At 42.7% G+C, this 17,911-nt stretch overlaps 1 protein-coding gene across 2 annotated transcripts in view; it reads right to left on the reverse strand.

Annotated features, from left to right (window-relative positions):
- The window catches only part of SFMBT1 (Scm like with four mbt domains 1), an 84,940-nt gene that overhangs the window by 53,980 nt on the left and 13,049 nt on the right, over nucleotides 1-17,911 (reverse strand). Inside the window, exon 2 of one of the 2 annotated variants that reach the window (XM_067303246.1) lies at nucleotides 17,087-17,314. The exons of the other annotated variant lie outside the window; for it this stretch is intronic. The gene's annotated coding sequence lies outside the window, so the exon portion shown is untranslated. The remainder of the gene's footprint in view (nucleotides 1-17,086; nucleotides 17,315-17,911) is intronic. 2 annotated transcript variants of the gene reach the window in all.

A 17,911-nucleotide genomic window follows, 5' to 3' on the forward strand; every position in this document is an offset into this window, starting at 1 on the left:
AACTGCACGTGAACCACCTAATGGATGTCACTAGTCCAGACAATGCAACTACAAAAGGAGAACAAAGCAGAGGGGGAAGGAAGGTACTTTATAAGTATATATTAAAAAAAATATATATATATATAGATGCTTTTAATATGCAAAAACATGACAAAGGAAGGAAACAAGTGGGAGTATGTCATTGAAATAGTACACGATACACTGAAAGATAATATATTACACCTATTTCTCAGAAGAGCTTTGAAACCACAAGCTGCACACAGCAAAGGCAACTCTCCCTAGAGCACCAGCAACAGAGACCACAGGACAAACTCGCATCCCACCAGCTAGCCAGCACTCGCACTCGCTTCAAACCTTTGAGACCCACTAATAAAGCACTGCTCAATGCCAAGGATGCTTCCCTCCCTCCCCCCAGTACAGAGAGCAGCTGAGGAAAGTAGCTAAACCTACTTATCCATGCCTAGATATGGATCCCGTTTTCCCAGAGCATGCACAAACTCCAATATTTCTCAGCTGGTGCTCCTTGGTGCCCCCACTTGCAAAAATACAGCCATTTGCCTAGCTTTGGGTTTAAAAACAGACTTAATAGTCTAACTCTAGGTTCATATTTTTTAAATATTGGCACTGATGTTATAGGACAACAAAGGGAATGACATCTCACTCATACTTCCTACAGGAAAAAAAAGTTATGAAAATTGAGAAGATCCCATTAAACCAATTTCCCACATACTGATAAGACAGAGTGAAAATTAAAATGGAAAACACTTGGTTTCAAAGTTTGCAATTTTTGTACTGTATTCAATTTAAATCCTTTTCATTAAAAACAAAAACTAAATTAAGGATCCCTATTTGTTTTTAAGCATGCTAATGCCAGTTGAACTGTAATGCAAACTGCTGACCAACGACAGAACCTATTTTAACAAGCAACGGCACTTAAAAAAAGCATAATTACAAAAAAAAAAAAAGGTGCAGAAGTAAATAAAACATAGCACACAGTTTTATCAGAAACACTCATCAGAACACATTGAGTGGGTCAAAACAAAGTCATAACTCAATTTTCCTCATGAAGAGGTTAACTTACTCATGGGCACTGAGTGCAGAGTACCATTTTCACCAGCAAGGACTTGGTACTACCTATTACCAAGAAATAAGCCTCAACCTAAATTCCAGCATCTGCTAATTCATTTGGGAAGCGATAAATGGAAGGAGGACTAAAAATATTGACAACCACACTCAACGCTCATTTAACATAAGCTACAAAGCCACCTCATTACCAAGGCCTTCAGAGCTCAGGCCTTGTTCGCAGAGATGCTAAGCAGTTTTTCATTTCAGATGGGACGATGCCAAATGAGACTAGAAATTTTCAAGAGTCAGGACCACAGGTCTGTTCACACAGAACAAGTTTCAGAGTTCAGCATCACTTAGGACTTCCTCTGCCTCACGTTTTTATTTCTGTAGCTTAATTTCACTGTCTTTCATTACAGTAAAAGGCAATGTCTCACTATTACAGATGTGCTGGAACACTACCAAATAACACTGCAAACAGTAGGTGCCAATACTATTGCAGCATCTGCAATAGCAGCCCTAAGCTTCACTCTGCACTTCCCCCTCTCCCACCTCTCTCTCCAGAGCCAGCAATCCACACAGCTGCCCTGTCCCAACAGTGGAGAAGGAAAGGGTCTGAAAAGAGGCTACGTTTCTCCTCCTAGCCAGTGATGTTCCTCCCCAGGCTGGGGGCTGACGTGCTGGAGAGCAGCTTTGCAGAGAAGGTCCTGGGGGTCCTGGTGGACAACAAGTTGACCATGAGCCAGCAATGCGCCTTTGGGGCAAAGAAGACCCGTGGTATCCTAGGCTGCACTAAGAAGAGCGTTGCCAGCAGATCAAGGGAGGTGATCCTCCCCCTCTACTCAGGCCTGGTGAGGCCACACCTGGAGTGCTCGGTCCAGTGCTGGGCTCCCCAGTACAAGGACATGGTTGTAGTGGAACGAGTCCAGTGAAGGGACATGAAGACAATTAAGGCACTGGAGCATCTCTCGTACAAAGAGAGGCTGAGAGAGCTGGGCCTGTTTAGCCTGGAGGAGAGAAGGCTTGGGTGGGAGAGGGGATCTTATCAATGCATATAAATATCTGATGGGAGGGTATAAAGACGACAGAGCCAGACTCTTCTCAGTGGTGCTCATTGACAGGATAATTGATGCCAAGGGGCACCAACTGAAAGACGGGCAATACCATCCGAACATAAGAAAACACTTCTTCACTGCAAGGGTGGTTCAACACTGAAACAGGTTGCCCAGAGAGGTTGTGGAGACGCCTTCCTTGGAGATGCTCAAAACCTGGCTGGACATGGTCCTGGGCAATGTTCCCTACTGACCCTCCTTGAACTGGGAAATTGGACTAGATGGATGATGTTCAGAGGTCCCTTCCAACGTCAGCCGTTATGCGATTCTGCCATCAGTTCCCCGCAAGGAAAGCTCTCAGTGGCCTGCAACAAGTCAGCTTGGGAGCCAAGCATTACTGAAGAGTGACTCCCTTCCTCCCCTCCCACAGTTCCTGCAACCTGACTTATCAGTTCCTCATTCCTGACTTAGCAAAGTCTATCACTAGCACAGTACAAAAGCACCTATATCACAGAATATTAAAATAGTAGGACCTTTCACTTCTTCCATAAGAACAGGTTCTCTTCTCCTTCCCCCTGGCAGACCACCACAAGCATCAATACAAAGCATGTTACCTACACACTGCCCACGCCTCAGACCCTGACAGGACTATAGTGGTTTCCTACTCACAGGCCTTCTCTAATTTAAGAGCAAAAGCATGGCTGGGATTTATCTTCTTAAAATGGCAAGGAGGAGGGTAACAAAACCAAACCACAATTCTACCACATTCTCCGTTGTCCCTCATGCATATCTCAAAGGCTATGCCTCTTTGCTCAAGTCTCCAAATGTGAATAAAAGACCTTATAACTCCTTCCTTTATTAAAAATACTCTTCTTTCACCTTAAGTGTTCGAGTAAATACTTTCACCTCAGGTCAGAAATCCTAGATGAGGCAAAATTCAGCTCTGTTCAATGCATATTTAAATACCCCTTAACAGAAAGAGTGCTGGGGGGAGGTTATCCTACATCCTAACCTCTAACAACTGTTTAAAAAAAGCCCTCTGCAGTTTCAGTTTGGTAGTCAGATCTTTGCCTCGATACCAGCCTGTTGTACAGGTTTCCTGTGCACTCTTTAACAACTATGGTTTTGTTACGTGGAGATGCACTCTGCCGCGAGGTACACGGCACCTGCCAAAGACAGTGCTGCTGACTAAGTTTCATAGTGCTTGTAAAAGCAAGAAGTCATGAGCAGGATCATCTCAAAGTGATCTAATGTATGTTACTTCGTAAACAATGCGGGCAAGATTCAACAGCCCCAGGCAGGATATATCACTCCCACATGATGGATGCTAAAACTGCAGAAGGGGTTAAGGGATTTCTTTGAGGTTGCAGAAAAACCCATGGCAGAAGCAGGGTCAGGAGCAGTTCAGTGGTCCAGACACATGGCTGTTTGAGGTGCAAAAATGGTGAAGCCTCTGCCAGATCCTACCGGTGCTTCAGATCATAACTGCAAAAACCAGTATATTTTCCCCCAGTGGTGGCAAGCATGATTTTACTGACAGTGCTCAAATACTAACAGTGAAGTGAATGATATGGAATAACTAGACAGAAATAATTCCTGGCCAACAATTCTGAATTATTTAGTAGATAGAGTGCAGAAAGGAAAAAAGCACTAAACAGACAAAGCATGGCCTGACTAAGGAAAAAACAAAAACCCAAAACATTAGTCTTCTGTTAGAAGAAAAAGCTGACTGCAGAATTAAGACTGGCAGCCGTGGCAAAAGCAGGAAGGTGGGATTGCACAGCCAAGGATGGCTCTCTTCTAGCAGCTAAACATTATATTGGCTGAGTTGCAACATGAAACAACATCCCAAGACTTTTTTTCTTTTAGTCAGTATTTCTGAAACACTAGCAAAAAAAGTACCCCTTGGCCACTGCTAGGGAGGAAGGGGAATGATGTAGGGAGCAATGCATCTGTTTCAACCACCCCTTTTAATAATCCTGGAGAGAAAATCCTGACCAACTGATCACAGCTAGCATTTCTTCAAAGGGAATGTTTCTTCCTCATTTAACTTACAAAACTCTGTCTCCTGCAAATGACATTTTATTTATAGCAGTGGTATTTGCTGTATAACTGATTGGGGAAGGCTGTAAATGAGCATCACTGCATATATATATGGAAAACAATGATAAAGCAGTCATCAAAAAGCTATGGAAGATTTAAATATTCAAATAAGGCAATCTGCATAACCCCCACCTGAATTTCAATTTTGCAGAACTTAGTCCCTAGCTTTGTGCTGCAGATTATCTGGGCAAGCTCTTTCTTTTCCACAGAAAAATAGCATCCTGCACTGTAAGAGGTATCCACCAACCACCAGAGACATGTTAATGTCAATTCTTGGACTTAAGGCAGAAGTAGGACAGTAGCACTGGTGCTTTGCCAACGAAGGACAGCTTATTTCTTCAGAGTCTAAGTGCTCAGGCCAAGAAGGCAAAGGGGAAGACACTGAGGATCTACAGTCGGGTTACAGTAGCGATGACCGGCATCAAGGTTCCTCACCTGCCAAGGAAAACAACATCATAACCTGTAGCTCTCTAAAATGCAAACTATTGAAAGGGGAAGAGAAAGAGAAAACAGTGCTACTAAAATAAGGGCAAATCACAGGTCTAGCCCCTGAACCACCCTTCGTGTTGGAATACGGATCCACAGAGGAGAAAGAAGGCCTCTGTGAAGGAAAAAGGAAGGGGCTTGTATCAAGCAGATCAAAAAGAGACATTCACAAGCTGAAAGGCTTAAATTAGCACCTCTGAGACTGCAGCCTTGGACCCGTCACCACCAAGAAAGCGCTTCAGTCACAGACACCGGTGCTCAGGCAGCCTTGCAGAGCAATGCAGCGCTGAGGGCTAGAACCGAGGCCAGATCCGTGTAGGTTTGCACTTGATGGGCTGCAAATGCCGTGGAGAAGGGAGACGAGCAGCTTTCCCTGTTGCAAGCTGCAAGGACGGCACATTCTGGACCCAGGCTTTCTTGTCAGACCCCAGGGTTTTAAATGCGTTTCAGAACGCCCTCTCTGCAGCATGTGCTCTTTTAGTGGTGCAAGTTCATACTCCGCTGAAAATTTTTTCAACTTTTTTTCCCAACATTTTTGATTGTTAAGATTGAAAATTTCTTTGGAAACAGCAGTTTCATCCTTAGCGTTGCTTGGAGCAGGAGCTCCAGCAGAGTCCTCAGATGACAACAACAGATCATTTTTGAGCACCGCTCAATTCCCTGACTGCAAAAGCATAGTGTCATATAAATCTAAAGAAGTATCATGCCTGAAAAGGTTAAATTGCTAAGAAGAAAAGCCCCAAGAAGGAAAGGGTGTGAGGCCCTTCCCCATGGTACACATGAAATTTTGGGGGGAGGGGGGAAAGAGAGGAAACAGGGGGTCAGTAATTATTGTAAAGTAGTCTAAACCTAAGGACCATAGAAACAAGAGGTAGAAGAAAGAATAAGTAACTAGATAATAGTTCAGAAAGAAAAAGTTCCTTCAGAAACAAATTTTTCTCTTACAAGCATTAACTCATCAGTCTAGAGATTTCCGTGAAGGCAGTGAGGGTCCAACAAAATCAAATGCTTTATCAAAAGGTCTGGTAACTTATTTTACTATCCTATAGCAGGCTGTAGTAGCACATATTTTTTACACTTAATATTCCTGTCCTATAAGGCCGGAAACATGAAAACACGGAGCTGTCTTACTCCAGTGCGAACAGGGTGATTCACAACCACTTCACATCTCTGGATTCAGTGCATGAGGAGTGGACACCGGGCTGACCCTGGGTCTGCACCGTGGGAAGTCTCCCTTCTGCACTGTGCCTCTGCAAACAAGAAAGTAACCATGAAGAGAGCAAAAATCAAAGCAGCAACGGATAACCTCATGAGGTCTTGCCCCAACACGTTCTAGGAGAAGCTTTGATGTTACAGAAAGAGGAGGAACCCGAAAGGAAAGGTCCAACTTCCCTTGAGAATTACAGCTCCTCAGGGCACAGCCATAAAATGAAACGTATCTTAAAAAGATGTTTGCTTCTGGACTGTACCCATTACCTGTTTCTAGAAGACTTGTGAACGCTCTTTACAACTCGGCTATAGTTTCACATACAACTAAAGCAGTTCTGGGCTCTACAAAACAAACGTGTGCTGAAATATTTGCAAGCGACCCACTGCACAGGCAGAGATGCCCTTCCGATGCAGAGCTTCACAGTCACTCATCTGCATGGCACAAAAATGAAATTTGGTCAACTTAACGAGTTTACACCCAAGCATTAAGTCACTTCAAATGGCATGCTTCCTAAGCAGGTCGTTCTAAAAATAAACTTTAAACACAGCCAAGAACCATACTTATTAATTAAAAAACTTAAGTCATATCTGCAGGAACGGAAAAAGGAAAACATGTAATTAAACACCAGCAACACTAGCTCTGCTCAGTAATGCCCTACAATTCTAATTCTTATAGGATATAATAGAGAGTATATTTTTACCATCTTAAACTGTGCTGTCCCGAAGATTTCGGCATTCAACATCTCCAGTTTTCCTGCAATTTCATACATCTGCCCAATGTCAGAGATAAGTGACTTTGCCTAGAAATTCAACGTTTAACTATGCTATATATGCCTTGTTTCAAATAAATAGGTATAAGTAAACATTGTTTTGATGTTGTTTGATAGTTCCTATTTCACAGGACTAGAGGAGTTTAAAAACTCATCGCATCAGCAGCAGAAGTGGCAAAACGGCATCCCACGCAGCATACAGAATGTTCTTACCTAAATGACTGGAATACCCCTTAACTCACCCTTTTCCTCTCCTTTTGAGGCCACCTGCTCCAAAAGAGGCTGTATTGTAGGACTGAAATGTTATAACTGGCAAATTCCAGAATGGAGACAAACCACTAACTTTACAGAGCCAGAATCATCAAAGAATAAAAGCAGAACAATCATATAGAAATAACTGCATGGAGACCAACATTTATATCACATTTCACATTGGCTTCCAGCAGCCCCAGATGAATATTTTGGGAAGAAATTGCATTACAACACAAAAACAACCATTTCAAAAAGAGGTTGTTATAAAACACAGTCACAACACATTCATAAAGAGAAAGACATGGAAAGACTGCCGAGTTGAGCAGTAAAACATTACATATTTATTTGAAGGGGCTCACACAGCTTATTTACCAAAAAACCCACCAGTTTTCTTGCTGATGATATTTTGTCCCTCTCTTCTAAATACAATGTACCTGATCATTCCAATGGTCACACACCACATACATTACATTAGGGAAGTGAAATAGATGCTCCATTTTTTTTAAAGATAGAAAAATCTGCTAATAATTTGATAAGCTTCAGCTCAACCTTTTACTGCTTCATATCCGTTAAACTCCAGCTGTTTCTAAGGACTGAAGTCCCGTGTCGACCTATACCACAAAAACACGCAGTCACACGAAATGCCTGTCCCTAGTATTTCAAGCAAATAGCGCTTTCCCCCACGGGATTTACTAAGCAATGTAAATTGCAATCCAACACCCTTATTCCAGCACGACTTCCACCAGTTTCATGGGAGTTTTGCACCAGGAAAGATGCATGATCTGATCTGTGTAAATATGCTTTAAATTCCTGGTGCATTTGTTTCTGCATTTCATCTTTATCTGCTCCCACCAGTACCAAACTTGTTAAACCCTGGACTCGCGCCAGAACACTACTATGGACTGAGATCTACTGATGACTGTTTTGTTAATTCCTTCAGTGGTAACAGGAAACTACTCCACACTTCATCTTCCTAGTGGTGTGCAACATTCAATTCTAGCAGCAAAGATGAATGAGATTTCATAACTTCAGTTATTTATAAACCCATTAGTGTCACGTCACCCCGGCTATCACATAACGCGTATCGATTCTGAGCTCTATTTGGGCAATAACTCCTGTTTTGCATGGTACAGTACAACGGGGCTGTAATTTGCAAAAGCTCCGTTCCGATGGAGTCATTAGAAATTTGTTTCCATATTAAAGACAGAGTTGCACAGCTCTGTCAAAAAAATAGAGAGCTTGGAGGAAAAAAAAAAGGGTTGCTTTCTTCATTTACTCGAGCTCTCAAAACTTCTCAAGCAGAACTTGTGATCCTTGCAGCTGAAGCAGCATGGCACAGAGCTCAGCAATCATGTTTTTTCCCCAAGAAGGGACATGCAGCGGAGGTATAAATACTAACTTGTTCCACAATTAGTGGAAAAAAGCCCTGTGGCTAACACTGGGCACTGCAGAAGACTGGAGCAGTGCTCGGCTAACACTCACTTTTTGAAAAATCTCATTTTGTACCATGGCAAGATAAGACAAAGGAAGAGGGCATACGCTTCATCACGCTATCATTTAGTTATCGATTCAATCTCACTTAAGAGCTGCACAAGTTGCTTTTAATAAGTTTCAGAGTGAAAAACAGTAATTTGAGTCGCACTTTCAAGTCAGCTGCACTTCCAGCAGCAGTAGCTTTCTTTAAGCACCAAATAAATGATCAGGAGGAATCTTGCCTTCTTTTTCCCCTTCTGAACTTTTATTCTCAGCTGCAATACTCCCTCACACAACGCAAACACTGAGCAGCTCCCCACCTTGCCCCTCTCTGTACACATGGTAAGTTGGGGACAGAAGAGAACAACGCTGCTGTCACAGAGCTTTAAACAGTTTTAAACACCACAGAAGCCTACAAACTCCCCCAAAAAACCCAATTCCTAACCAGCATAATGCAGGTCAGACTATGCTGAACATTGACATCTGACGAGTACCAAATACTTGCTAATTGCATGGTGACACACACTCACACAAAGTCGAGCTGCTTTGGTTAAATTACATTTAAATTACTATAAGGATAAAATCCCATTGTGTAATTTTACCTTATTAACAAGTTGTGGAACTGACAGACATCAATTTATGGAAGTAACCGACTTAAAAGCTAGCTCCGACGAGAGCGCCGCTACGTCCAAACTTTGTGAAATACGCACACCCATACAGGAGTTTGCATTCACCAACTAAGTCGCATCATTGTCCAGTTTAACTTAAGAATTATGCAGGTTGCCTTTCCTAAGCTAAAAAGTAAAAAACCACAACTTCAGTCAAATAGGGAAAGATCCAAAGGAAATACAAGCGTTCGCACAGAGATTGAAAATAAATAATTACAAGGTTATATAGATGCGGTTTACGTGTGCTGCCCTGATGACAGCAGGGCTGACAAGCACTTAGCGTGGGGAGCAAAGTCCCGGCACGCACCAGCATTTGATTAATTGCTTCTGACCGATTTCCAATTCGGCGCTGAACGCGAGCCGTCCTTACGGACTCCGGTACTGAAAAAACGCACAACTGTACCTACCATTCGAGCATGGTATATAAGCTAATTTCACAAACGTAAATAACTTGCTTTGCACATCGTTATATATCCTCCTCCTGGCACGCTGCAGCCCGCGGAGGGAAGCCCTCTATTCACTCCTTTGGATGACCAGCGTATCGTAGGGTTTCTCAACCAGACCAGCAGGTCTCCCAGCACCCTCCCCTCCCCTTGCATCCTTCAGCAGTTCACGGGAGGCAGGGCATATGGTAGACCGCAGCATTTTAGTTAGCCAAGAAAGCCGATGGGCAGACTAGAAGTTAATAAAATAAGCATCTATTATTGCACTAACACTGAACCTGCATACTTTAGAGAAGACTGAAGCCTATTTTGCTCAACAGCAGCTGTGTTTACACTATAGCACAGTCTGGTACCTCAGAAACTCAAGGGAACTTAAATCCTACAATAACTAGGCTGGTTCTAAGGGAAAAATCGTTAAGAAAAGAAATGCACGCTAGCTTTCTTGTGTTGAATAAAAAAATCTTTATTTCAGTTGCTTTTAAATGCGCCACAACTTCATCCACCATGGACCAGGAATACAACTGGAAAACAAGACACAGTTTTCTTTGGTTGACAAAGTAGCATAATATAAAAATGCATCTGTGCTCACCAAATAACATTTTTCCCTTCTTCCCCAGCAAGGCACACAAATACGTTTTAATCAATACTGGGGCCAGTCTAAAGTTTAGACTTCAAACCACATCCATCAGTCACTGGCAGGAATAAAAAGCCTGTCCTCTAAAGTTTTCTTCAGATGACGAAATTGTCCGCTGTCAAGATGATTGTTATTTTTTATTTATTTAGGCTTGGAGGGTATCTTGCTTTCTCTTCTTAGCACTCACTGAACAGAATAGGAAATACACTTTATCTGCAACTACCCAAAACTTTGGTCACCTATTCTGCATGATGCAGTCAACCTGACCAGAACTGTGGAGCTCCTTACTCAGAAAAGGAAAAATCTACTTGCTTTTACCTAAAAACATCCTATAGTGTTATGTTGAAGTCAACAGATCCATCCCTACAGGATCCCCGCAGCAGCAAGCCCCTGACTGCGGAACGCCAGCAGCCTTTAAGCATCAACATGCAGAAGAACATTCATCAGTGAGCCTTCTCGCCCATCTAAGCAGACCCATCACAGCAAAATCATTTGCTTAACCAGAGCTTTGGCAAGGATGCAGCCGATCGATACCCAGAACTTGTGAATTCGTGAAGCAGCAGTAACCAGGCTACCCAGTGACACCCTGCACGAAGAGCATCAGTCGTTCAACCTGACACAGTCAACGATTCTTCAGCTGGGCTAGTCTACTCGTTGCTCAGGACATGAGACAAAGCAGTTTTGTGATTTTTACTTAACATTCCCGCTGGGGCATCCCCCCCTTCCAACATTTTCATTGATGCTTACTCCATTTGCCTTTTGTTTATGATGCTGGATCTGGTTCGAACTGGGGAACACGGAGGATTTCTTCTTCAGAAAGAACTGCATCTAAACACAGAGAGAGACGCAATCCTCCCTCCAAAGTGGGACCCGACAAGGCAGGAAAGAACAGGAAACCTGGAATTTGGCATCGGCCTTTTCCTCGGGCTAGCTGTTCCCAGGAAACCTGCAGGTAGCACCAATGCCTGCAGATACCACAGGCAGAAAGGAGGCTGATCACAAAAGTTTCTCCAAAAGGTCACTGCCTTCCTAGGAGACAACTAAGATTAAAGAAGCTAGAGCCAACTGCTGCTCAGAAATTTGATGTAAAATTTGGAGTATTCTTAAGTTGCCTAGCCTCCCTGCTTCAGGGGCATATTCATTTTCTGCTACCACAAATGCCAATAAAACAGAACAAGTAGTGGGAACGCTGGGCACTTAACATCACCAACGGCTGGGCAGCGTGGGTACGACCAGCCTTCATTTAACCAATTCCCAAACCAGAGCATGCCAAAGAGTATTGTCAGGTGGCTACATCCAGCACTGCCCCAAAATTGCTCTGTAAAAATAAAATCATCACTTTTTTTTTTTAATCAAAATGACTAAAAATGTAGTCAAAATGACTAAAATGCAAAATGACTAAAGATGTAATCAAAATGACTAAAAAATGTAGCAAGTTCTGGTTTTTGTTGTCACCAGAGACACTTAAGAGTACCTTAGCAATACTGCACAACACTGGACATGCTCTCAATTTGAGGAAAACACTTGCTGACTGCTTCTGCTCCTGTAAGTCTTCTTATGATGCAAAGCCCCCCACTGATCTTCCTCCCAGCTGGGGCACTTACAAACAGTTAAGCCACAGAGATCACATCATACGCACCTATTACCAAGAAGTCACAGTTACCCAAAAGGCACTTAAATAGCAGAGTTGTTTAGGAATACCCTCCTGATCTTAAATAAATGCTTAGCCCCCCAAAATCCTGAATAAATAAATAAAGTGGTGGTGGGGGGGGTTAATAACCGAAGTCATCATTATAGCACAGGCTGTAACACTTTCCTACCAAGAGATCCCAGGCAGAGAGCACACAAATTTTTTTTCCACAACTTATAGCAGCACTGATATCAAAGACAACAAATGCAGCAGGAATAAGTATACCATAAGAGTTAAATGCCATCAGGGCTTACTAATTTTTAATATAACCAAATCAACCCAATACCGATATCTAAGGAAAACTACTGAAATCCAACCCTGTTGAGGGGTTAAGAGGAAATGAGAAACTGGGCTTATTCTTCACTGCTACTTCATTATTTTAACAAAATGGGATTCCAGGTTCCCACTCCAGATCTTCTGTTTTGAATGATAAAGCTGAAAATAACTTCTTACTTTAACACCACGTACCTTTTCTTCTTTGATGCCCCAAGAAGAGCTAATATGGCAATGTTGCCTGCGGACAGCAAAACATCCGGCAGCTTTCGGAGTATCCCGTCTGAAATGTCTCTTTACGCTGCATATTGGGAAACTGAGAAAGAGACCGAGTAACCCGTCAAAAGAGTTCGGTAATGCTATAATCGGCCAATGCAATCAGAGGCTTCGCATCAAATCTATCCTCAACCCCCTCCTACAGAGATTCAGATTGGTATTTTAAATTGCTGAACAACTGTATACACACATCCCGAGAGAGAGCAGTTGCCTAGTGCTGGTTCGCATCTTACTTGTGCTTCACAACAGCCTCATGCCTCTAACGCAAACACGGGCCGGGAACGCGAGCGCCGTGTCCCAGCTCACCAGGGAATTCTGCAACAAAGCCACCGCCAGCAGTCACAACGCTAGATAACGCTAGTGCCGCTAGCGGGATCAAGCTTTCGCCAAAAAAAGAATATGCTTGGAAGGAGACAACGATACAGGTACATTTTTAAAAGGGAATGCTAAAAGAGATTAGGTTCATTTTTAAAAGCATCCCCATCTACGGTGCAGGCTCTCATGGCAAAGGCTAACCCCTACCTGCCACTTCTGCCGCAGAGAGAACGAAACCTTGCAGGAGAAGCCCAGCGGCACGATGTCACGATGCTGTTATGTCACATGGGAAGTCTAAATTTAACCCGAACTTGGAGGAATCGCAGATCTCAAGGTGGGAGAAGCAATCAGACTTCAGTGCAGCTTAAAGTCCACGGACCACGTCAGCACGTCTTAGACGGCCCAATACAATAATTCACACCACACCTTCTTGACTCAAAATTTCTACCCAGTTTGTCTACATGACCTCCAGGGAGTGTTTTCTCCAACAGGGAATTCTCATTGCCATCTCAGTTATTAAAATATACTAAGTCATAAAGCTTAAAATGTTTCTTAAATTATTAAAGCATATTTATCAACATCTCCGTCTCAGAAAGCAGATTAAACAAGGCCCAATATCCAGCTTTTCACCCGCTCAATGAAATATCCTTCAGCTTTTGTTTTTGTATTTTAAGACATCAGAGAAAGATTTTGCACAAATTTAGGAGGAGAATCAGACACCTCTGCAAAAATAGAAACCTCACAGTTAGGGAGAAATTTTAATCAAAAGCTGGAAAATCTGCACTGCATATAAGTTTCTGTGCATTAATAATCAGTTACGACCAAGTAGCTGAGCAGGTCCCCTGACAAACGCGTACGTTGAGAAAGCAGAATGGCTCCAGAGATTTGCAAAGCATCAAAGCTCATCTAGGAACCGACCCACAGTTTGATCACCATAAGTATCTCACACGCACACCAAGTTGTTTTACCTGAACAAAACAGCTCCTCTACCTGGAAACATTAGTGCCCAGTAGGCAAGGGGTTAGCAGAGATAAGTTATAAGGAAGAAAGCTGTTACTCAACCAGTTTTGACAGACAGAGAAATCTTTGCATATGAAGCAGCTCCAGGCTGCCAGTGTGAAGACAACTCAAGCTGGCAAGGTCAGAAACTGTTGATGTGATGTTTGTAAAAATGCCCATGTGAAACAAATCAGGTATCACGAGGTAGTCGCAAGAGCCTTTCTGACAGGGGCCTTGCAGTCTTCACATTGGCCAGAAACCCCGGCTTAACTAGCATGAATAGAATTAAACATGCTCCCATTCTGGTTACCTAGAAGAGGGAAATACATTCACTGAAATTACGTACAAATAACATGGATTGGAAAGCTTCAACAGCCAAAAGCAAGACTTTTTCTTATCCATTTTCATATTTTCTGTCCTCATAAGAAAACTATTGCTAAGAAAGGTCTTCCAGCAATAACAAGCTTGCAGGTAACTGAAGTGGATCATCACATACTGTGTGTTAAGTGCAAATCAAACCACGGCCTCTCCACTCCATGTCTTCTCACTCTTGCAGAATACATTTGGCATATTGCCATTTCTGGGAAACATGACCCTCTGTCACAACCTTGACAAGCAGTGATGGATCCAGGGTCCTGGCACACATGAGCACCTCCTTCCTCTGATCAGGTTTTAAAATCCTTCTTCAAGCCATATTTGCCTATCTGCAGCAGAGTTTTTTAAAAAAACGGCTAAAAGCAAGCGCTGGCAGAGTTAAAATCCTGGAACTGCAGTGGCAATAATAATTAGGCTTCAGGGTTAATAACCCACTGCAAAAAGCAGAAAGCAACAAAAATGCATGGCAGGTTAGGACAGAGTGTTGGTGCTTTGGTGGAAAACTTCTAAAAACAGACAGCTCTTACAAAAGTGGCAATGGCAAAAAGGGGAAATCTCCGCTGTGGGGGAACTGAGAGTCACCTGCTAGCAGGTATGACTACCTTCCATTTAATCTATTCGGTGGGTTACTCTTTATACTTCCTCAGCACCTGGAGCACACGAAAACCGTTGAGCCTTACAATTTTTTGTACGAGGAATCAGAAACGTTTAGAATATGTTTGTGCAATACTGTGATCCACTATAATCACAATATCCCAAGCTATTACAGTGATTGACAGAATAGATTTTGGACATTCAGCACTATCATAAAAGACTCACCAAAAACCTAGGCAAAGTTTAGTCTATATTTGATTTTTGAAGTCTACACCTTCCTCCTGCTACGTTTCTCTGCTGATACTCTGATTTCTCACTGAGATGTTTAACCAAATACATGAAAGTTATTCTCAGTCTTCAAGACCAGAACTTGCATGGCAGTTCCACCATTAATTCAACCCATCCCCAGAACTGGTTTAGCAACCATAAAGCCCTTTCTCCCCTATCCCCATTCCGCATCCACAATCTTGCATTGCCAACAGCAAGTTGATCAGCCCCATCGCAGATTAAGTTGCTCAAAGAACTGCAGAGTCATTTAAAAGACCTTGTCAAACTTTCACAGTTTTAAATGCAAGACATGGTGGGGAAATTTCAGTTTTAACCTGAAGACAGGGTTTTCTCTGTCCTACTCAAGTCAACAGACTCTGATCTATTCTTTTCTGATTTTCCTATTAGACAGGAATTCTACCCCAGCAGCAATGTTGCCCGGGACTTCTCCTAACCGTTCAGTCGATAGTCACATCACATTGATCCCTGAGCAAGATCCCAAGAGCAGATATTTACTCTTTTAGAACAGCAACGGCAATACCCATCTGACAGACTGCACTGAAAAAAGTCTGCTACTCCCAGCCCAAAATGTTTTAAAAGCATCAGTACTGTTACCCAAGCAGACTCCTGGCACCTGGCTCCCGGTTGGCAAAGCTTTTCCAGCTTTCATACCCTCAGACGCTGATGTTGCCTGCAGTCATCTTCCCTTGCTACGTGAAAGCGGACTGACGTGAAGAATAGATTTTGAGTATGCTACAATGGTAAAATAATCATACAAGCCTTTACCTATGCATCCAGTCAAACGAAAAATTTGAACGAGATCTTAATCGAGTCTCACAGCATTTGAGTGTATGCTTTTTAGAGAGTTCTGTGCTTTTAACAGTGGCTTAGTTTTTCCAGATGCGAGGAGAACAGACCGTAGCACCAGCCTGCCGCAGGGCTAGGTGCAGCATTTCAAGCATGCCTAGCAACTGCCTCATCAGTTTTTAGACTGACCAGAGGAAGGGTCTGGGCCTTCCCTATGGGCATTACAGTTGCAACAATAATTTTATTGCATTTCTTACTATGCAGATGGTATAGAGGCAAGCTGAAAAAGCAGATGTTGCACCTGCTGTATGCGTATTCCCTGTCAACTGCTGGTAAAAGCAAAAGCGTCCAAAATACCACCGACACAAAAGCACACGCAACCTGTAAAGCCAAGAAAACTGGGAAACCCTGCAGAGGTAACAAACTCCAAAAGTTCACATCTCTATAAACAGACATTCACCTTAATACAAGAGCAACTTCCTCAGTTCCATGAAATTGTTTCTAGTGAAATCACAGAACCAAACTTTTACATGGTGAATTATCTTCCCATTTCAGATATAATCATGAGAAATTGTGCATGCTCATCTCTCGAAGAAAATGGTCTTTCAGTAACTTTTTCTGAAAGAATTGTGATTTTTTTTTAATTTTTTATTTTTTTAAGGATTCAAGATGCAAATGCAACTGGTCCTACCAACCTGATGCTTCCAGGAACCTGATCGTATACACAGCACGATTACACACTTGCATTCTCCAGCTGAGAAGCACAGCTGCTTTTACTTTCTAATTGCATATCTTCTAGATATTAGTTTTATCAAAGAAACTAAGCTGACAGCATGAGCTATTTTTACAAAAGCAAAAAACCAGAGTATCAGATATAACACATGAAAGATAAAAAAAGGATAGTTTTTTGACTAAGCAAATGCATTACAAAGCTTTTATTAGGGTTAATTTTTTTTTCTAAGTTCATTCAATATAAGCAGGAATTTTTTGACAAACTTGCACAGTATTTGAGCCAACAGAGAAGGAGATACATTCAGCAATGACTACTACTTCAAGAAACGGGCACTACTTCTTTATCATAATTCAAAATATTTCCTTCACAGAGAAATTTTTGCACACAATAACTTGTGAAATAATAGAACTAATATTTTATCAAGCTACCAGTCTTGAGTATTAAATAACTTGAGAAAATACTAATACTTGACTCCAGAGTACTGGAAAAGGGATGGTTTTTGGGGTGGCATTATGAGCACCTGGGCAGACAACCCAAAAACCTTCTGAAGCGTCTTGCCCGTGAAGCTCACGTTCCATACTGATCTCCACGCTCATACTCACTTTTCTTTTGCCAGCTCCCTCCCGCCTTTGCTTCCCTACGAGCGTCTTCCCTCCATCAAATCAGACATCATCCACATTTGGGAAATCAAAGCAGCTGCAGATCTTGAAGGCGTGAAGTCCAAAAGAGGAAGAGTCAGGCAACTCCAGTTATGTTTGTGTGCCCACACGTCCTCACTTCCAGCACAGAGCTGTACTGAGCACGTCATCGTGGATACACGCAGCTTCACCCTGCGAGACGGAATCGGAGCATTCTTTGTCACAAAAGGCAGTCCTGATGACACTAAGGACCCTTCCCTGCAGGGAGAACAGGGCCGCAGCTGGGTCACAATACCTTAGCGTGAGACTGAGCAGCTCCTTACAGAGAACCATTGCCACAGAGCAGAGGCGTATTTATTGCTACCTAGCATTAGCATTTATCATCAAGCTTGAAAGAGTTATTTTAGATTCACGGACTGGAATACGTGGCCCAAAGTCCACACTATCAAAGGTTTCAGGCACCAGGTTTGATGGCTTCAATGGGAGTCGAACTCCTAATGCTCGGAGCATCAGGCCCAAACTACTGAACCTTGGGAACCAGCCACTGGCGTGGACTAAACAGCAGAGAGCAGGTTGTCCCCACACTGCCTTTGGTTTCGGCCACTGTCAGAGCTGCCCCTTCCAGATCTGGTATGACAACTGCCACCAGCATGGGGAAAAAAACAGACGCAGCACTTTGTTTGCTGCTTTTATTTTTTAAGAAAGAGAGATGAGCAAGGCGTAGAGGAGACCCCTCGGTCGAGCTGCCCATAAATACAATGCTCGCGTCAAATCACGCTGCCAGTTACA

The sequence above is a fragment of the Apteryx mantelli genome, chromosome 12 (assembly GCF_036417845.1).
Source record: "Apteryx mantelli isolate bAptMan1 chromosome 12, bAptMan1.hap1, whole genome shotgun sequence".
NCBI lineage: Eukaryota > Metazoa > Chordata > Aves > Apterygiformes > Apterygidae > Apteryx > Apteryx mantelli.